This window comes from Ceratotherium simum, chromosome X (genome assembly GCF_057802395.1).
Source record: "Ceratotherium simum simum isolate JZ-2026a chromosome X, ASM5780239v1, whole genome shotgun sequence".
Taxonomy (NCBI): Eukaryota; Metazoa; Chordata; class Mammalia; order Perissodactyla; family Rhinocerotidae; genus Ceratotherium; species Ceratotherium simum.
In genome coordinates, this window is record NC_141940.1 from 13401377 (window position 1) to 13424448 (window position 23072).

Genomic DNA, 23072 nt, shown 5'->3' on the forward strand with positions numbered 1-23072 from the left:
TGTATTTGTTTAGCTTTTCTAAATATACTGAGTTTTTCAACAAAATTCTATTTGATTGCAGATGAATATTGTTAATTTAAGTCACATTCTTCAAATGTTATAGCAACTCAATTATTCATGATTTACCAGTTATTAGACTTTCTCACCTTCTCTTTTCACTTACTTTTCACTGTTACTTCTTTTTTTAAAGATTTTTTTTTTATTTATTTAATTTTTTCCCCCCAAAGCCCCAGTAGATAGTTGTATGTCATAGCTGCACATCCTTCTAGTTGCTGTATGTGGGACTTGGCCTCAGGATGGACGGAGAAGTGGTGCCTCGATGCGCACCCGGGATCCGAACCCGGGCCACCAGCATTGCAGCGCGCGCACTTAACCACCAAGCCACAGGGCCGGCCCACATTGTTACTTCTGAATATAAAGTATTTCCCTAAATGAGACCCTTTCTATCTTTCTAGCTTTCATATAAGTACAAAGGATTATATAGATATTAGGGATCATAAAACCTCCTGCTTACTTATAGTCCTTCAAATGCTAGTCACAGTATCAGATGAAGATCAGAAAGTACTAGGAGAGGAAGTCACCGGCACATCTTGTGTTGAAATTTGTTAGGGAATTTCGATATCAAGGAATGAGTGTGTCATGCAGCAGATGAGCCTCTAGGATAAATTTGATTAATTTTCCACAGCAGCAAAATCTCATAATCAGATGGTGTTGCTTGAGGCTTTCTCTTGCTTTGGAGTTAGCTAATCTAAATTGTGTAACCTCTAGTGGATTTTCATTCTGTCGTGTATCAAGGAAAGTCTGTGCACATGGAAAGAGATTTTCTCTTGGGCTGTGTGTGGGCTCAGTGGAAAGGGTTAAAAATTAGGAGTGAATGCATTTAACTCAATTTTACTTTCTAATGACAGGTATCTCACCAGATTTGGTGATACTGCAAACATGGAAGAAGCAGAGGCATCTGGGTTTTATTGCTGGCTCTGCCACTAGTTCGTTGAATAATTTTGGGGGTAGTTTTTTAATGTAACTTTCCTCAATGATCCTCAGATTTTCATCTGTACAATGAGAGTGGATAGGCCAGAGCATTGCTTAAACCCCTCAAGACCATCTTAAGTCTGTGGTTCAGAACGGGGAATAAGAGTAGCAATATGAACTGTCCTCCCAATTATACGTTATGATCATGATATGGGGCATCAGGAAAAAATGTAATGGGCATCTGATCTTCCCACAAAACGTTGGGGACATGAGTCTTGACCAAGGACCTGATGCCAAATTATTATTTTTTCTAGATATGGCCACAAATTAAAAAAAATGAATAGATTTCCAGGTAATACCTATGGGCCATAGAGCTTTTTAAGATATTCTGAATTAGCGAAGTGGTGGTGGGTGGAGAAAGTGGACAAAGAAGAGATCTCTGTACACTGAGTTCCGTATTCCTCTTCCCTGGTCCTTCTCATGTGACAGACTCTTTCTCTTTCACTGGTGTCTCTTTCATTGATATTCTTTCATTGGTATCTCTTGCGTTGATATTCTCTTTTGCTCATGGCGTTGCCTCATGCTGTCTGATGTTGGGAGGGCTGTGAGAGCCTGCTGACCTCCATGTCTTCACAGCTCTCCAGTGGACAGAGTTGGGGCAGGTCGGCCCTGAATGAGGCTTTGGGCCCCAGCCTGTCCTGAGTTAGGGAGAGTTTCTGGAACCTCAGGCTGCTAGCTCAGCAGATCAGCATGTCTGCTAGTCTCATTCTGACTTTGTGTGCGTAGGTTTTTGTAAGGCTGCTCTTGCTTAGTTCCTTGTGATTAAGATTGGCCTTGTACTTTGGTGCCAGAATCTGTGCCCTGTTCTGCTTCTCCCCTGTGAAGTCCTTGTCTGGATACAGTGGTTGGTACCCCAGTTCCTCCAAGGATAGGAATATGATTTCTTTTAGCCAGGCCTCTCAGGAACTTGAGCTCTGCCTAGACCCATGCCTGTGGTTGGGACTTTGCTACCTGTTGGTGATGCTCACTGACTAATTGCTTTTTACCAGATTTCCCTGTTATCGTGTTCTCTCTGCTTTTTCCTTGCTGAGTATCTTGATCCTCACTGCTCATATAGCTGGACCTCTGCCTGTTGCTGCTCACTCTCCTTTTCCGATTATGCGCTCTTGCCTACTTGGATTTCCTCCTAGACCTTGCTTCTGGGTCCACCTCCAAGCACCTGACGTTCCCTCCCTCTAATATGGAGGGGTCTGTGTAGACTACAGGGCCTGATCTACCACACTGCTTGCCTTCAGAAGCTTAGTTATGACAATCAGTAGTTTCCTTTATCTGGGGCCTTTATAAAAAAAAATCTATCAGCTTTTAGCTGCCTTAGTTTGTTATTTCCTGTTATTATAAACTCACCCTTTGACTTTTTTTTATTGAGGTCATAATTGTTTATAACATTGTGAAATTTCAGTCGTTCATTATTATTTGTCAGTCACCATATAAATGCGCCTCTTCACCCCTTGTGCCCACCCCCCAACCCCCTTCCCTCTGGTAACCACTAAACAGTTCTCTTCTGTCCGTGTGTTAGTTCATCTTCCACATATGAGTAAAATCATATGGTGTTTGTCTCTCTCTGTCTGGCTTATTTCGCTTAGCATAATACCCTCAAAGTCCATCCACGTTGTTGCCAATGGGATGGTTTTGTCTTTTTTATGGGTGAATAGTATTCCATTGTGTATATACACCACATCTTCTTTATCCAAGTTGATGGGCACTTGGGTTGCTTCCACTTCTTGGCTATAGTGAATAATGCTGCAATGAACATAGGGGTGCATAAGTTTCTTTAGATTGTTGATTTCAAGTTCTTTGGATAAATACCCAGTAGTGGGATGGCTGGGTCATATGGTATTTCTATTTTTAAGTTTTTGAGAAATTTCCATACTGTTTTCCATAGTGGCTGCACCAGTTTGCATTCCCACTAGCAGTGTTATGAGTCACTCTTTGACATTTTTTATTGGACCAATTTTTTTGTCTTTCTTTATAACAAATCTCACATATCCCCCTTTCAGCCACTTGTTCCTTTCACAGGGGAGTGGCTTCAAATCACAAAATATTCACTTTGGAAGAGACTTCCCAAGACATCCAGTTCAACTTTCCATGTGATGGGTAGCTTACCAATTCCCAAAATAACCCATCAATCACATTTTGTTACAGCTCTCGATTGGTTTCTTGGGCCCAAACTATCAATTTATTCATTTATTTATTCATTCAGTCAACACAGTTACTAGACATCTACTGTTAGCCAGGCACTAGGGATATAAGTGCGTGCATGCGTGTGTGTGTCACCATTCCTGTCCTTAGGGAGCTGCTACTCTCGTGGGGTTAGAGAAATAATCACAATTGCTAGATAGAGACATGCAGTAGGCAGGAGATGGGCCATTTCTTCTGCATGACTGAAGATTGGTTTATGGAGGGGCTCTTTCTGCCACTCTAGTTAATACCCACTTTCTGGTCCACCACCATCTTTGCAACTACCCAAAAAAGAAAGAGGAGAAACTCCTCTGCCTCTGCTTTCTGCCTCTGTTTATCCTTGATTTGCCCTTGGCATCTTCTTTCTAAATGCACGTCTTGGTTTGTTACTACTCCCCTGTTAATAGGCTTCCCGTTGTCTGCCCCACAAACTGACATCTGACTCTTTGGCACAACTTACAAAGCCCTCGACCTTTCTGATTCTTGCCTACCTCTCCAGTCTCATTACACACCTTTTTCCATCAGACTATCAGTGCCCCAGAACTTTGTACAGTTTCCTGGCTACATTGTGCTTACTCACACTACTATTGTATGTGCTATTCCTGCTACCTGGAATGACTGCCAGTCTTGTCTTCCTGGTGAACTCTGGGGTACTGAGAGTCTGATGGAAAATATGGTGTACAAGGAGGAATAAATCACAACTCTAGCTTTCCTCTTCGATTAAGGTGCACTCTGGCCTGTTGGCTGCTGTTGCACCTCATACACCCCTACCCCTGCCCACCAGAAGATTGTAAGGTACTCTAGACCAGACAGTTATCTCTGTGTCTTCAGCTTTAACACAGAGCCTTACCCAGAATGGGCAGTTAATAAATATTTGTTGGATGAATGGATGAATAAATGAGTGAAGAAATGAACACAAGTCTTCTGTAGTTTATTTTTCAGTTTAGGTCTTCCTTGGGGCTCTGAGAATGCTACTTAAAAAGACTCCTGTAACTGTTTTGACCATAGCTCCCTGCAAACTCAGGACCACGCACTGGCTTATCCACTACTAGACACCTGCTTGCTGACTATCACTGAATAGCCTGCCACACGGGGAGAAAGGCCCTTCGGGGGTTCTGGACAACTCTTCACCTTCTCCAACCCTGCAGCCTCTGCTGCCAAGATAAGCTTCTACTCTGTCTCTTCAAAACTAATCAAGAGAAAGAAATTGCACAGAATGAAAATGCCTCCTCCGTGTTCTTGTAAATCAGAACAGTTGTGAAGTGAGGAGAATTAGTACTTGAACAGGTTGCTGTCTCATTAGGCAGTTCTTTGAATGAGTCATCTACAAATTCAAGAAATTGGTAAGGATGGTTAGTGGCCATTTATCATTTTAAGTTGATCTGTTTCAAATTAATAGCAAATGGGGTATTTTGGTCCTAAATTATGCATTTGTCACCTTCTCACCAGAGCCCTTTTTTACACAATAATATCAATGAGCAGTGAAAGACACACACAAAACCGTCATGAACTTTATTCTCCTTGTCTTCCTGTCCTTTAATCATGGATCTTAAACTTACTATCAAAACTCAGCACTTTTAGTTCTGATTAGTTGTAGATCTCTGCTTAAAATAGTTGGCCATTTTTGAGGTGGTATGCAATTTTTTTTCAGGTTTATGGAGGGATAATTTGCATACAGTAAAATTCACCCTCTGTAGATGTGTACAAGTCTGTATAGTTTGTGATCACCACTGAAATGAAGATAATAGAATTTTCTGTCACCCAAAATGTTCCCTTATGCTTCTTTGTAGTCAATCCCTTCCCTATATTGCCAACCCCTGGCAACCATTGCTCTGATTTATATCTCTATAGTTTTGTCATTTCCAGAATGTCATATAAATGGGATCAAAATATGTAGCCTCTTAAGTCTGGCTTATTTCACTTAGCATAATGCTTTTGAGAGTCATCCATGTCGTTGCATTTATCCATAGTTTGCTGCCTTTTATTGCTGAGTAGAATCCCACTATGTGAATGTATTACAATTTGTTTATCCATTCACCAGTTGATGGACATTTGTATAGTTAAAGGTTTTGGTGATTATGAATAAAGTTGTGGTAAACATTTGTATTCAGGTTTTTGTGTGGACATGTATCTTTATTTCTCTTAAGTAAATACCAAGGAGTGGGTTGCTGGATTTTATGCGAAGTGTGTGTTTAACTTTATTAAGACATTGTCAAACTGTTTTTCAAAGTGACTGTACCATTTTTGATCCCTACCAGCAATATATAAGGTTGCAGTTGCTCCATATCCTTGCCAACGTTGTCATTGTGTCTTTCTTTTCAAATTTGAGACATTCTAGTAGGTGCCTAGCGATATCTGATTGTGATTTTATTCTGCATTTTTCCTAATGGTTAATGATTTTGAACAAGTGTCTGTTAATGGTTTTTAATTGGGCAGGTTTTTTAAAAAATATATATAATTTTGAGGGTTCTTTATGTATTCTAGTTATCAGCCCTTTATTACATATGTGTTTTGCAGATATTTTTCCCGGTCTGTGGCTTGTCTTTTTATTTTCTTATTGTCTTTCAAAGAGCAAAGTTTTAAATTTTGATGAAATGCAATTTATCAATTTTTTATTTTATGGTTCATGCATCTTCTGTTCTATATAAGAAATAATTACCAGACCTGAGATCATGAAGATTTACTTCTTTTCTAGAAGTTTTAAAGCTTTAGAGTTTGCATTTCAGTCTACGATCCATTTCAAGTTGTATGTATAGAGTGAGGTTTGAGTTGAGGTTCATTTTTTTAAATATAGATATGTCCCATTGTTCCAGCATCATTTGTTGAAAGACTAAAAGACTGTCCTTTGTCTATTGAATTAACTTGGCATCTTTGTTAAAAATCAATTAACCATATATATGTGTGGGTCAATTTCTGGACTGCCTACTGTGGTGCATTGATCTGTGTGTTTATCCTTTTGCCAATATCACACTGTCTTGAATAGTGTAGCTTTATAGTAAGTCTTGAAATCAGTTGGTTTGAGTCCTCCAGTTTTTTCTTTTTCAAAATGCTTTGGTTATCCTAGATTATTTGTTTTTATATATAAATTTTAGAATCACCTTGTAAATTTCTAAAAAAGAAACTAACTTGGATTTTATTGAGCATTGACTTGAATGCTGAATTGGGATTGAATTGAATCTATAGACTACTTTGGGAGAGAATTGCAATATTTATGTTGAGTCCTCGGATCCACAAACACATTACATCTCTCCAATTCCTTACATCTTCTTTGATTTCTCTCATCAGTTTTTTTTTTTTGTAATTTTCAACATATAAATCTTACAATACTTTGTTAGATTGATCCCTGAGTATTGCATATTTATTGGCGCTATTGCAAATGGTGCATATAAAAATTTCAGTCCCCAGTTGTTCACTGCTATATAAAATTTCAGTTCACTTTTGAATAGTGATCTTATATTTTCCAACCTTGCTAAAGTCACTTATTAGATCTAGTAGTTTTTTGTAGATTCTTTTGGATTTTCTACTTAGATAATTATGTTTTCTGTGAATAAAGACAGTTTTATTTCTCCTCTCCAATTTTATCTACCTTTATTTCTTTCCTGTGCCTTACTACATTTGCTGGGGCTTCCATCCATTACGATGTTGAGTAGAAGTGGTAAGAGTGGATTCCTTGCATTGTTCCTGATCTTAGGGGGAAATCATTCAATCTTTTACCATTAAGTATGAGTTAGCTGTAGGTTTTTTCATAGGTGCTCTTATTTAGGCTGAGGAAGTTCCCTTCTATTTCTAGTTAACTGGGTATTTTTTAAAGTTATGAATGGCTCTTGAATGAGTGTCACACTTTTTCTGCATCTATATAAATAATCCTATGGATTTTCTTCCTTAGGCTGTTGATATTGTGAATGGAATGGTTTGAGTTATGAATGTTGAACCAACCTTGCTTTCCTAGGCTAAATCCCATATGGCCATTATATATTATTCTTATAATTTATGGATAAAAATTATGGTTAGATGCCACAAAGTTGTTGGCAATTTCTTAACCATATGTGTGTTTTATAGGTCACTAGAACAACTTCCATCCTTGTTAAGGGAAGTGCTAACCTTGCCCATCATACAATATAGGCAGAGTACTTTTCTTCTTATATAGGGAGTGTCTGTGTACTAGGCAATGTGTACATTTATTTAATCTTATTTAATGGGAAATTGAAATCCAATGAGTAATTTGTACTCCTGAAGTCTTGCAGCTAGTAAATTGCATGGTCAGAACTTAAGTGCAGGTTTGTTTGGTAAAACCCATGATCAGTCCACTTTATTGCCTCTTTCTGGAAATAAGTGTGTGTGTGGTGTGGAAAGGGACAGGGACAGGGAAAGTGGGAGAGAGATTGAGATTAGAAAAGTGAGAAATGTTCTACCACTCTTCATTGCCATCTGAAAATCTGGGCTTTTAGATATCTTGGCTTGCATCTCAGCTCTGCCGTTTACTTGATTTGTGGTACATTTGTTTCCCAGAGAGTCATTTTTTTTTTTTAATTTGAAATGTAGAATATTAGCATCGGTTGTTACAAAGATACAGATAATATATGTCAAGTGCCTTGCACATAGAATGTGCTCAATGTCCATTACTATCATCATTATTGATTTCCTACCATTAAATGCACTGTATAGCTGGAAATAATTAATTTGGGTTTGGAAAATGCCAAATGAGACTTAGAATGACTTCTACAGTTGTTTGTTTAGCCTAGAGCAGGTTCCTTTTTATAAAAATGAACTTAGTTTCCTCTACTCTCTACCCACCTCCTTCCTAAGTCAAAAAACAGCAATTTACTAAATCAGTTTGCAAATTTCGGAAGATTTAAAAAGTATTGCTGAGTCCTTTGGGCTCTGGAAATGTGTGTGTGTCTGTGTCTGTGTCTGTGTGTGTCTGTGTGTATGTGTGTCTGTGTCTGGTCTGGAAGTGATTGTTTCAGCTCAGAGGACTGGACATGCCATTTTCATTTTACATGGGCAACCAACCATTGATAGCTAGCTCTAGTCCCTCAGCTCATGCAGATCTGACAGTTTCTGAGTCATTGAAACTCTCCTCTTTGACTGACACGAATCACTTCAGGCTGTTTGGAGGTAATGATTCCTTTTCTCAGTAAAGTTATTTTGGTTAGCACAAGTAGGGCCCAAGAGCTTTTGTGTTTTCGTCAGTCATGTCAGGGAGGTAGCAATGGAAAAAAGGCTGAGTCTGAGAAAGGGCATCAGGCCATCAGCAAATGACCTTTCAGTGCCCAGGACCTCAGGAGGGCTGTTGGCTCCAGCTCCAGCAATCCATAGCCTTCTGGGAATTGATTATCATTATTTGATTTCCTAGCAGTACCCTTTCAACTAAAAGTGCTGTTTGACAAAAGAAAATAAAGAAAAATCAATTGTATTTTGAGAATTTTTGGATAATATTACATCATCCTTTGGTGGTGTTGCAAATCAGAATTGGTAATGCCTGGTCTTTTTAACAGCTTTATTGAGGTGTGATTGTTATACAAAATACTGCACATATTTAATGTGTACGATTTGATGGGTTTGAACATATGCATACACCCTTGAAATCATCACACCTGTCAGGGTAATATACATATCCATCACCTCTAAAAGTCTCTTCTTGCCCTTATGTTTGTTTGCGTGTGTGGTAAGAACTCAGCTTGAGAGATCTACTCACTTAACTGATTTGTAGGTGACAATACAGTATTTTACCTTTTGCTGTTTTTAAAGCACATTGACCACATCTTCTAATTGAATTTTCAACTTACTTATAAATTAGGGTAGGTCTTATTTCTACTTTATGATGAAATAAATAGACCTTAGGGATATGTTTTCTCAAAGATCACCATCAGATATTGCGCTGGTATCCAGAACCCAAGTTTGATTTTTGTCCGGTGCTCTTTGCATAAGACCTCTGGGCCTTGAGCCTGATCTGGCTCTCTAAACTTCAATGACCTGGTAAACATTCAAAAACTGAATGCCTAATGACTACCTTTGTTCCCCCAGTTAGGATCAACAAATGTGATTAGATGCCCAGCTTCAAAGAGATTTCATGAAATTATTAGTTGGTGGGAGATAAAGTTTTGGGAGTAACTTCTACCATCAAACATGTAACTTTCCCTTTCTAGATTGGCTAGACAGAGTTCCAGTGTCCAAGCAGGAATATTAAAGACTGGTCGTTAAACTTTTTGGTAGTTTTGATTAAAATGTTGGGCAGTGTGGTGAGGCCCAGCCTGGTCGATTCAGTGGCGCCTCTTGAGTAGCTACTTTGTGTTAAACACTATTGTAAGCATTATAGGGGCACAGAGATTAAAATGAAACAAACAGAAAATATGATTCCACCCTTTAGGACCTTACAAGCTAGCAGACAAGATGGAAGCATACATAGAGATGCTTCCATTTTCTGCTTCCTCCATTCCATCCTCCATTCTGCCAACAGAACAATCTTTTGAAAACATATGCCCTTTCCCTGCTTAAAACTTGCGGTTCCCTATTTCTCAGAGGACCAAGTTCAAGTTTCTTAACAGGATATACAAGGCTTTCTCTGATTTGGCCCAGATTCTTCTCCCTCTGTACCCGTATCTCCACAGCGAGCTCCAGGCACATACCACTTCTTGGGATGCTCAGAGCACCTCATGATCTTTCATGCCTGTGAGTGTTGACTCATGCTGGCCCCTCTGGTTAGAATGCTGTGTTAGTCTGGGTGCTCGGAAAAGCAGAAATTTAGGGTTAAACTGGCAGGGATTTTATTAAGGGAAACCACCGGTATGAGAGACAGTGGGGGGAGGGAGATGGGAAAGGTGGGAGTGGCATTAGTCTGTCATGCAAGTCTGACCCCTAGTGAAGAGGAGAGAGAGTAGCCTAGGCGGAAGCTTTCTAGACTGCTATGCAGTCCAGGGAAGGTTCAGAAAAGCCTTTGGGCAGTCCCGAGTCAGCTCAGTGGAGTCCCGTCCCTGCTGTACTCATTCAGGTGCAGCCCATTGGAAGCCTGGCTTCAGCACAAATATTAGGATGAATTTCTGAGGCAGCAGCTCAATTGTGCTCTGTGTAGTTGGAGGCCTTCCTCTTAAGCTTCATAAATGCCTTTCTTCTTCCATTTAATTCCTCCTATTTGTCCTTAAAGGGCCAGCTTTAAATGTTTCCTCTTCTAGAAAACTTCCTTGAATGAAATTCTTAGCATGTCACATGATGGTTCCACTGCCTCCAATGATCATCTCCTAATCTCTGCCTGGTTAATTCCTAATACACTTACTTCAACCCCTACCACCTATTACAGGACTGAAAAACTAGTTGGTGCTCAGGAACTCTTTGTTGAATGAATGAGTTAGTAGCTCTTGGACATGCAAATCTAGGGGAGAAGATAGTTGAGGCAGAGTGAACTGCTTGAGCAAAGCCATGGAGGGGGAAGAATGAAGAATTTACACTTTTTTTTTTTAAATAAGTATGTCTTACCTGAAAACTGTCATTTTAGGGAAAGTATATGATGATGCAAAATGGTATGAGAAAGAGTGTCTTCCTGGCAGTTGAAAATGATTCATATTTGAGAACAATGTTTTGAGTATTTCCTGAGAGACTTCTTTCCTGAGAGGAAACAGAGTTGATGGAAATGGAATTTTACTGCTGCCAGGAATAGTGCGATAAAGATCAAATCTCATACAACAACTACTACAAGAATAGAAATTTCCATAGAGCAAAGAGATTTCAAAGTCCCACCTAATGGCTAATATGTATTTAGTATTCAGTGAAGCTGAACTGTAATTCTGTAATGGAATTTGACCAATTTTGACAATCCTGTTTGTAACGTATGAATTAATGGAGACTCATTCATCTGGGCATTTTCTGAGTCTGCCAGATGTTGGTCATATTTTTGATGGAAAGAAACAGAGCTAGCCAGGATCCCAAATCTCAATATCACTACTAACCGCCTACCACTGCCACATGTTGCCTGAGGAGAGACACACACTGAGGATAAGGCCCCACCAAATCACTTTTGATCAGCAACTAGATGTAGTGTTCTACCCTGGTGACCTGGGTAGGACAGTGTTTGAGGCAGCCCCTCCTTTTTGCCCAGGTCCAAGTCTATCCTATGCAGTCTTCCTCACGTCTTGCTTCTCCAGAGTTGGCACTTGAAGGGAGGCAAGTTTCTTCATCTGTAATGTGGGGATGAATAATGACACCTACATCATGGGCTTGCTGTGAGGATTCAACCAGATAATACATGTTGAAGGCTTAGACTGTGCCTGACATAGAGTATTTGTTCAATAAATGGTAGCTAGGTTTTTAAAATTATTATTATGCAGTAGAAGCAGGGGTCTGAGGGTAAAATCTTAATATTTCTAGGTGAATTTTTTTTTTTTTTTTTTTTTTTTTTTTTGTGAGGGAGATCAGCCCTGAGCTAACATCTGCCAATCCTCCTCTTTTTGCTGAGGAAGACTGGCCCTGGGCTAACATCCATGCCCATCTTCCTCTACTTTATATGGGACACCGCCACAGCATGGCTCGACAAGCAGTGGGTGGGTGTGCGCCTGGGATCTGAACCTGCGAACCCTGGGCCACCGCAGCGGAGCGCTAGCACTTAACCACTTGCGCCACCGGGCTGGCCCCTTTCTAGGTGAATATTATCAAAGTTGGTTGTTCATGCATTTGGTGTGTGCCTGTTCTATGATAAAGCAGCGTGGGACTCTAGGGACATGGGCTGCTATGGCCCATTCTGTAATTATTCTAACACACACAGTTGCTGATATCCATCTCTTCTCTCAAGTGAGAACAGCTCATTTTGGCTTGTACATAAGCAAAATCACTTGTTCCTCCATTGCACTCTGACCTGGTGTGAAATACCTTTTCTTCTCTTTCACATTGACCTATCTCTCTCACCTTCAAATTTTTATTATAATTCTTCTTTAGGTTACACATACCTAACATGTCCCAGGCATGTGAAAATAAGATGGCTGCATGATGCATTCCCCTCCCTTGAGTTTTGTTGATCAAGTTGGGAAACTCTTTGGCCCAATAGCCTTTCTAACATATCCTGTCTTCATTTTAGTGGAATAGTTCACTTGGGATATTATCCATTTACTTCTGACTTTCACTACTAGCAGTCATTAATTTCAACAAAGAGCTTCTCCTTTACGATGTGTTTACACACGTCTCTCGTAACCATCTTCCTCCTTTCTTTTCCAGATCTTGCCGATCCATCGAGAATTACTCCCATCTCACTTCTTTATCCTATTTGAAAGCCAAAAACATGAATTGAATTATGACTGATAAGTAATAGAATATTACTGTTGGTAGATGTGTACCAAGGCAAAGGAAAGCCATAAATTTAAAAAGGGGGAAAGTAGTATTTGAAGTCCCAAAGGCGTTTCATATTCAGTATGTCCACATCTGAACTCACTCTCTGTCTCTTCTCCTCTAAGCCTCTGGCAGTCAACTCACGAGATGTTTCTCAAATGGGTTTATTTCCTCCGCATTCCCACTGTCCTTGCTCTGGGCCTGGTCCTCATCATCTTGCATCTAGAGGCAATAACTTCTTTTATCATCCTTATAGTTCCCTTTCTTCTCCAGTCTGACTACACAGTGTCACAAGAGGATGCTTTTTTTTCTTCTTTCGCTGCTTTTATTGTAAAATGAGACAAGGATTCAAAAAACCAAACAATCAAATGTGTACCTTAATACAATATTACAAGGCAAACATACTTAAAATTTCCATCCAGATCAGGAAATAGAACATTGTCAGCCACCCCAGCAGTCCTTCCCTGTGCCCTGTTCCAATCATAAACTGTTCCAATCATAAACCCTCCCTCTTTCCAAAATAACTATTATCCTGACTTTTTAAAGTAGTTATTTACATTTCTTTATCAAGAGGGTGCTTTTTAAAAACCTAAGTCTTGCTATATCCAGTTACCTCTATGCTAAAGCCTCGGGGTGCTGAAATGCCCTCACAGGCTTTCTCAGGCCTACCCTTGCGGCCTCCTTTCTGTGACTAGTCCTCTCCCCAATAGCCTAGTCTCTGACCAATACTGATTATTCACAGGGTCTCAGATACCTCAGATGCCTCTAGGTATTTGCCAGATACCTCCAGGCATTTGTTCCTGCTCTTCTCTCTTTCTGGAGTTGCCTCTCTTCCCATTCTCTGATGAAGTCCTAGACCCAACTCTGATGTCATTTCTTCTGTGAATCTGTCCTGGATCTCCCCTCCCCGACATACCTGGGACGGAATGAATCCCTTCCAGCCCCGTCCTCATTACAGCATTTTACACATGCTTCTATTATTGGCATTTATCATAGTCTCTGGTACCTAACAGATTGCTTAATGCATAAATGTTTGTTGAATGAATGAATCTATGCAATTGATCTTTAAAGCTTTTTCAAGGTGTCAGATTTTCTTCAGAATTGACACAGAAATCATGTACTTGATCATATCAAGTTTGCTTTTTCCTTAAGCATTCCTATTTCACACAAAGTAAAAAATAAGTTAATTTTATTTTTTGTCAGTAACTAATATTTCCAGTGTTTGGTTTTACCATTTTTTTCTTTGTAAATGTTTGCTACTTTGACCACATTAACGGTGAAATTGGCCTTAGTGGGCTTTTCTGGCTATCTACATACCTTTTTTTTTTTTTTTTTTGGTGAGGAAGATCGGCCCTGAGCTAATATCTGCCAATCCTCCTCTTTTTTGCTGAGGAAGACTGGCCCTGGGCTAACAACCGTGCCCATCTTCCTCCACTTTATATGGGACGCCGCCACAGCATGGATTGACAAGCGGTGCATCAGTGCGCGCCCGGGACCCGAACTGGCAAACCCTGGGCCACCGCAGCAGAGTGCGCACACCCAACCGCTTGTGCCACCAGGCCGGCCCCTACATACCATTTTTATTCCATGGTAACGACTAGTAATTATTGAGTACCAGCTATGTGCCAGGCACTGTGCTAAGCCCTGTCTGTGCATCATTTACTAATTCCTCACCATATTTTCAGTTTACAGGTCAGGAAATTGAAGCTTAGAGAAGTTAAGGTCATAAAGCCTGAAAAGGCTAGAGCTAGGGTTCAAACTCAGGCAGTCTGACTATAATGTAAAACCCATGCTCTTTTTATCATTCTGTGTTCTTTCTTATTAAGAAAAATAATATGTTCTCAGTTGTAAACAGTGGATTTTTGCAAGGCATCTGTGGAGTGTGGTCTATTTTTGGAAGTGTGTTACCTATTGTCTTATTGGACTCCAGTCAGTTCTTTAACTTCATTCCTCCTTCCCAAAATTGCTTCTGTTCAGAGCCCTGTCCAGCTCTACTGACGTGAAGTGTGTATATTTTGTGGCTAATGGTTGGCAGCTTGGTTAATGGCTTTTGGTGAGCCACAAATAAGGAGATTGCTCTTGTATTGACATGTCTCTTCTCAGCCACATGTAGCTATGGCTGCTGCCTTAAGGGTTGTTATCACAACAGATGATGTGCCTTGTGCCTGGCAAGAGTGGTAAGTTGTGTCTTTTAAAATGATATTGGTCATTAACGTTAATTGCTATTTCTTGACTTGCCTTTGAGGTCCTAAAAGGAAACCCAAGTATAAACAATTAAAGAAGCAATTAAGTGGAAGAACACCAGTACAGGAATGGTCCGGTACTTGTTACCACACACGGGCCATGGGGCTTACAGAAACCCAGGCCAGGAACTCTGGAGGAGTTGGGTCTGAGACAGCAGCAGTGGAGCCTCAGCCATTTGGGGAGTCATTTCTGGTCCCTGGTAGGTGGGCAGAGAGGAACACAGACGCATGATGTCTGGTCTCACATGTGTATGCATAGCAGTGTGGTGTTTGTCCTGTTTTCTTTATTAGTCTGTCAGCTTCTCCAGGATAGAAATTCTAGTTTTTCTTTGATTGAGCCTCACGTCCCTTAGCACTGCCAAGTCCTGCCTATGGCATAGATAAGGCATTGCTCACCTGCTAGTGTTTCTTGTCTATTTTAAAGAACTCTTACTGCATTTTGGTTTTTAAAGTCAACTTTCCATTTCTGTAAATTACTGAGGTTTATCTAGAATATTTGGTTATGTGAAACTTTATTGCATGTAATTATTTCTTAAAACTAACAATAATAACAGCAGCTAACATTTTTACTTCCCCTAGCAAATGCTAGGTGCTGTTTAAAGTGCTTTACATATGGTTATCTCATGGAGTCCTCTCACAAATCCTTTTGAGGTGTAGGTAGTGTTATTTTCGCTGCTTTGAAGCTCAGGGTGCAAATGGGTTACCACTTGCAACTTAGAAGATTTCTTGTTATAAAGAAATTCGTTGTATTAGGAATTTGAACTGCACTTTCTGCCTTAGGTAATGCTTTGTTTGGAAAGAGCATTTGAAAAATATCCGTGTGGCAGGAAGGGTGCTCCTGGAGATAATGGTTTTCTCTAGGATCACTTGTACGTAATCATTTGGGGAAAAAAACACCATTTTTATTGCCGTTCTTTTTGTTAACAAAGTGGCTGTGGCATTTTCTTCCAATTGATACCTCATCAATAACTTTTCTAGTAAGTTTTTTTTTTGGGGGGGGGCGTGGATCAAGGCTATATGTTGTTGCTGTTGTTTCTTTTCCCAGATTATCCTACTTCCTGTTATAGTCTAAGCACTATAGAAGGATTTAGTGGCTGATGGTCAACAGTTTGGCTCTTCTGTCGGTTTCTGATACTGCAGATAAAGTAATGTGTTTTCTTATCAGGTAAAATTTATTAAGGCTGCTGTTCAACTTGACAGGAAGAATAGGCTAGAAGCACTTCTCAAAGAAAAACATTTCAGAGACAACTTGTGACTTTTCCTTTTTCGTTTTCCAACCTTGTCCTTCTGCGTCCTGAGAAAATTCCACACTTCCCCAAAGGCCAGGGTGCTCTCCAGGTTAATTATGCTCCAGGATTATTATTACTATTCTTGAAAGAATCCCCAGATTGGTATCTTGCTTACCTGAGGAAGGGTATTCAAAGGTGCATTTCTTTTCTTAGCTAAAGAGCGTGAGAAGAGCGATGCTAAGACTTTAGTGGCCAGATGAGAAACCAGGTAGATCCTAGAAATAGGTATTATAATACCTAAGTTGGCGCAATTTTATTCTGAGAACCTGACATTTGGTTTCATCTTCTTTTGCCACGATGGAAGTAAACAAAGGGGTAGTGAAAGTGGTATGATGGCATGAAGATTGAGTCCTAAATTTGTCTGGTATGCTTTTCCATCAACGAATGAGATTGGGAGGAGGAGGAGGTGATAGGAGAGGGGAGAAAAATTAAATTAGACAAGGCATTTGGCTGGTCGTGGAAATAGATGTCAAGATCCATGCACCATCTGCTAGTAAAGTTAATCAAAGCAAGAGAAATCAGGAAGCCTTACTGTAGAGCCAAATCCCCTTCAATTTCCCTTCCCCCTTCTCTCTTCCCCTCAAAATCCCCTTATTTTGTTTGATTGCAGCCAAATGTGGATGTGATTTCTGAGCCTCACCCCCAGAGACTGGGATTCTTTAGATTTGACTTGGGACAGAGAACTCTGCATTTTGAATAAGTTCCTTGGGGATTCTCTTGGAGACCTTCTTAGAAACATCCTTTGAGAAAGCCTGGATTCAACCTAGGGCCCATATATCCCCAATAATTGGCCAGCCATTGAGGAGAACACCTGGAATCAGCACTGAGTATTGGCATACAGCCACACACGTACACTTGTCCTCTTAACACTTTTGCCAAAATGGGAACGAATGCGTCTCTCTTCAGTTTGGGAAAATCAACTTTGTATATTCATGTGGTTGCCAATAATAGCTATTGAGTTTAATGAGCTGATAAGGTTTATTGAGTGTGATGTGTACTCTCTAGGTATTCTCTCAGTAAATCTTCAGAAAAACCTGATGAGATAGGTACTGTTGTTTTCCATATTTTACAAATAAGGAAACTGAGGCTCAGAGAGTTGAAATGACTTGTCCAAATCACATAGCTAGTTAGGAGCAGAGCAGGAAGTTTATCCAGACAAGCTACTCCTGTTGGCACGCTGTGTCTGTTCTTAATGGACCTCAGGTGCAAGAAGTTGGAATTGTAGTAATCCTTGGTTCAAGACTGATGGCTGTAATCTAACTGCTACTGCATTGTCTTTGGAGGCAATCAGAAACAAGCTAATTTAGTTTTTTAAAATTATTTGTAATTGTGTTAAAATACACACAACAGAATTTACCATCTTAACTACTTTTAAGTGTATAGTTCTGTGGCATTAAGTCATTCACACTGTTGTGCAACCATTGCCACCATCCATCTCCAGAACTCTTTTTCATCTTGCAAAACTGTACCCATTAAATAATAATTCTCCATTCTCCCCACCCCCTAATCCATATCAGCCACCACTCTACTTTCTGTCTCTATGATGGAGCCAATCAACTTTTATGTTGAGTATGCCATTATCATATAATGTTGTAAACCAGTTACTTCAATTAAAAAAAAGAGTATACCATTAATCTCCACGGCCACCAGCTTTGCCTTTGATTGTTTTAGATAAAAATATTATAAATCAAACCAGGATTTACAAACATGTACTCAGTGTTGAAACAAAAAGCCATAGACGTTTTAAATAGAATTTAGCATGCCTTAAAAAATGTGCGATTGTATCTCTTAAAGCACTTTGAGGTCTGCCCCACTATATAAAACATCTAGATTTATATTTGGGAACTTGCAGATAAGAAAGCTGCACTGGAAGGAAAAAACAAGCCCTATAGCTGGGTGGTTCCGTTACTCTTGGGAGTGCAGTTTCTTTGAAAAATAAACACATTTCCAGTCACATTAATTCATGCAAATTGCTGCACAGACTAAAAATCCATTATGCTCAGCAACTTTAAATAATGAGACTGTATATTTTTGGATTCTTTAGACAAAAAAGCAAAGTATTATATGCTAAAACTGCTGATTATGAAAGCTGAAGCCCCACTTTTTCACTGAAGCCCCACTGCACTTTTTCCTCCCATCAATTTTTTTTAAGTGAATTGTCCACAGGTTACTAATACTTAGAAAACTGAATTGTGTGGTTTCATGGGTATAATACTTTCATTTCAAGCTTTTGAAGATACAGTTCACCCACCCCACCCCCTTTTTCTTGTCTTTCTGGGAAAGTCCTGAAAGTAGAAATTTCTTTTACAATTGTTGTTCTAGAGCAGATTAGATGAGAGTACGATAGAACCATAGGAAACCCACAGAAAAAAACAAAAAGAATATTTGGTAGATCATAGGAACTGTTTTTCACCTGGTGAGTCTGATCAAAGGTAAGCTTGATGTAGATGATTTCAGATGCTGCTGTTGTTCTGAAAGTTATTGTGGTCAAAATCAGTTTTTAGCTATTTAAAGAGAGCGCTCCTGTGTTTTAATTCCTTGGATTGTCTTAAAATACTCAAGTTGTATCAGCCAGACGGGCTGAAGTGTACTGTATAATAACTTAAAATTTAGATCAGTTTTTATCTATCTAATCCTAAAACCAATAGGAGTGTTTTCTTTTAATTCAGGGTCTGTTTCTCTTTCATTTGTATTTTATGTAACTAGGATAGATATGATTGAGAAAAATTTGACAATCAGGATTTTTTTTAATTGAAAAGTATTATATGTGGTTAATTTTTTCAAACTACAGAAGGTATAAAAAGGTTGACATTGCCATTTCACTCGCAGCCCTATTCCCCAGAGGTAACCATTGTTAAATTCCTTGTGTAGGTATTCAAATTGTTATTTCTTATATGGAACAACAAAAGACCCCGAATAGCTGAAGGAATCCTGAGAAAAAAGAACAAAGCTGGAGGTATCACACTCCCGGATTTCAAAATATACTACAAAGCTATAGTAACCAAAACAGCATGGTACTGGCACAAAAACAGACACACAGATCAATGGAACAGAATTGAAAGCCCAGAAATAAACCCACACCTCTATGGACAGCTAATCTTTGACAAAGGAGCCAAGAACATACAATGGAGAAATGAAAGTCTCTTCAACAAATGGTGTTGGGAAAACTGGATAGCCACATGCAAAAAAATGAAAGTAGACCCTTACCTTACACCATACACAAAAATTAACTCCAAATGGATTAAAGACTTGAATGTAAGACCTGAAACTATGAAACTTCTAGAAGAAAACATAGGCAGTATGCTCTTCGACATCGGTCTTAGCAACATATTTTCAAGCACCATGTCTGACCGGGCAAGAGAAACAATAGAAAAAATAAACAAATGGGACTACATCAAACTAAAAAGCTTCTGCACAGCAAAGGAAACCATCAACAAAACGAAAAGACAACCTAACAATTGGGAGAAGATATTTGCAAACCATACATCTGATAAGGGCTTAATCTCCAAAATATATAAAGAACTCATGCATCTCAACAACAAAAAAACTACCAACCCAATTAAAAAATGGGCAAAAGACCTGAACAGACATTTCTCCAAAGAAGATATACAGATGGCCAACAGACACATGAAAAGATGTTCAAAATCATTAACTATCAGGGAAATGCAAATCAAAACTACAATGAGATATCAGCTCACACCCCGTCAGAATGGCTATAATTAACAAGACAGGAAACAGCATATGTTGGAGAGGATGTGGAGAGAAGGGAATTCTCATACACTGCTGGTGGGAATGCAAACTGGTGCAGTCACTGGTGCACTGGTGGGGAAAACAATATGGAGATACCTCAAAAAATCAAGGATAGAACTACCGTATGATCCAGGTATTCCACTGCTGGATATTTATCCAAAGAACTTGAAAACACCAATGCATAAAGATACATGCACCCCTGTGTTCATTGCAGCGTTATTCACAATAGCCAAGACTTGGAAGCAACCTAAGTGCCCATCAAGGGATGAATGGATAAGGAAGATGTGATATATATACACAATGGAATACTACTCAGCCATAAGAAACGATGAAATCCAGCCATTTGTGACAACATGGATGGACATTGAGGGTATTATGCCAAGTGAAATAAGTCAGAGGGAGAAGGTCAAATACAGTATGATTTCCTTCATTAAGTAGTAGATAATAAGAACAATAAACAAACACATAGAGACAGAGATTGGATTGGTGGTTACCAGAGGGGAAGAGGGGAGGGAGGAGGGCGAAAGGGATAATTCGGCACATGTGTGTGGTGATGGGTTGTAATTAGTATTTGGGTGGTGAACATGATGTAATCTATGCAGAAATAGAAGTATAATGATGTACACCTGAAATTTATACAATGTTATAAACCAATGTTACTGCAAAAAACAAAAAATTAAAAAAAAAAAAGATGGGCTCCTGGAAGAAATAAAGGACATTAGGTAAAAATTTAAAAAAATTGTTATTTCTGTGTAAGCATACACATGCACACATGCGCGTGCACATATATATATTTATGTACAGTTGGAATCTCATAATGCATAATATTTGACTTTTTCACTTAATGTATGTTAGAGATGATTTCACATTGGTACATATTGAGCTACTCATATATTTTAACAGTTGCACAGTAGTCCATTGTTTGGGTATTCCATAGTTAAACAGTCCTCTCCTGATGGACATTTGGATTATTTAGTTTATTTTTTTACTATTATAAACAATGCTGTTAACAAACATCCTTCCACATCTTTATTTACTCTTGTTTGTAGAATCACACAAGCTATTTTTAAAATAAAAATTGGAGTAAGGACATTATTATTGAAAGTTTTTGTATTTGGATAGTTTATAATTTTAAAATAAGGCCAGTGTAAAAAAGAACTTTTGGAACAATAAGAATGAAAACTGGCGTCACACACTTGAACATATATATCTAAAAATGTGTGTAAATATTATTTTGAAGAATAATAGCTACCATTTAATGGCCACCAAAATTATCTTATTTAATGCTCACAACACTGTGGGATAGGTACTGTTATTGTCGCCGATTTATAGGTGAGGTAACTGATTAGAGAAAGGTTAAATGTCTTGTCCAGGGTCCCTCAGGTAGTAAGCATCAGAGCGAAAACTCCAAAACAGTGTGTATTCAACTATAAAAAGACAACCCAATTGAAAAATGGACAAAAGATTTTAATAGACGTTTCTCCAGAGAAGATATACAACTGGCCGATAAACACATGAAAAGGTGCTCAACATCATTAGTTGTTTGGGAAATGCAAATCAAAACTACAATGATATATAACTTCATGCCCACTAGGATGACCATTAAAAAAAAAAAGGAAAATAACTAGTGTTGGTGAGGATGTGGAGAAATTGGAACCCTCATACACTGTTAGTGGGAATGTAAAATGGTGCAACCATTGTGGAAAATAGTTTGCTGGTTCCTCAGAAAGTTAATAATGGAATTACCATATGACCCAGCAATTCCACTCCCTAGGTATATGCCCAAGAGAAATGAAAACATATGTCCACACCAACTTGCACACAAATGTTTGTAGCGGCATTATTCATAATAGCCAAAAGGTAAAAACAACCCAAATGTCCACCAACTGATGAATGCATACATAAACAAAATGTGATATATCTGTACAACAGAATATTCTATGTCCGTGAAGAGGAATGAAGTACTGTTACATGTTACAACACGGATACACTTTGAAAACATTATGCTAAGTGAAAGAAGCCAGAAACAAAAGACCACATAGTCTATGATTCCATTTATAGAAAAGGCTCAGAAGAGGCAGAAAGTAAATTAGTGATTACCAGGGGTTAGGGGGAGGGAAGGAAATGGGGATAATGGGGAGTGACTGCTAACAGTTACAGGGGTGCATATTAGGAGATCAAAATGTTCTGAAACTGAATTAGTGGTGATGGTAGCCCAACTCTGAACATACTATAAACCCTTGAATTACACACTTTAAATGTGTGGATTGTATATATTGTCCAGCATCATAAAACCATAGAAGGCCCTTAGAATATTGTTATTCCTTTAAAGATTGGTCCCTGACTTTCTTTTTGTGGGGTGATCTCCAATGTCATGTCCTCAGTTTCTAAATTCAAGTGGATGAAGAAAAAATCTATCTCTTCTCTAGCCCACTCTTCTCCCCTGAGCTACAGACCTATATTTGGGGCTGCCTATGAAGAGGTCCACTTGGCTATCCTACACGCCCCTCAGAAGCAGCACTGTGTCTAAAACAGCTCACTATCACCTCCATTCACAAACCTGGTCCTTCTGTATTCACTGTCTGAGTGGATGATGTCTCCATTTACCATCATCCAAGCAATAGACCTTCAAGTCCTGTCAGTTCTTTCCTCTAACAACTCCATCTATTCTTTACCATCCTCATAGCAGCAGCTATGGTCTAGGCCCTCCATAGTTCCTGCCGAGGTGAATGCATTCACACGTACCTGGTGTGCTTGGTCCCTGTCCTGCCTTGTCTCTCGCCATCCTTCTCCTGATACATTTTCTTTCAACAGTAGATCTCCTTGTAGATCACTTAGTCACTCCATGCAGTTTCCTGCCCTTGGGCCTTTGCACATGCTGGCTCCTCTGCTAGATCTTCCCTCTTAACTTCTAACTCCTACTCATCTTTGTAAGACTTGCTTCAGGCATCACATCCAGGAAGTCTTTGCTAACCCCTGACTGGCTTTGAGTTAGGCACCGTCTTTGTCCCCTCTTGCCTATAGCTCTTCTGATGTTACATTCACCACACTGGATTATAATGATCTACTTATTTGAGTGCCTGTTTTCTCTACTAGATTGTGAGTTTTTAGAGACTGCAGCACAGCCATGGAGGAAATCTTTATCTAGTTTCTCTGCGTCTGTGTGTGAGCAAGGTGGGAGTCCTGCCTTTAGTTATGATGTCTCCTTCTCAGGGAGGCCTTCCTTTGCAATCCTATCTAAAATGGCAGTCTCCTCCAACAGTTCTTA

General features: G+C 39.3%; 1 protein-coding gene and 1 non-coding gene across 5 annotated transcripts in view; one reads left to right on the forward strand and one right to left on the reverse strand.

Annotated features, from left to right (window-relative positions):
• The window catches only part of ATP11C (ATPase phospholipid transporting 11C (ATP11C blood group)), a 177200-nt gene that overhangs the window by 31367 nt on the left and 122761 nt on the right, over positions 1–23072 (forward strand). The window lies entirely within an intron of this gene.
• LOC147911746 (U6atac minor spliceosomal RNA) lies at positions 7206–7330 on the reverse strand. The gene has a single exon (XR_015550763.1). It is a non-coding gene; the product is annotated as a U6atac minor spliceosomal RNA (small nuclear RNA).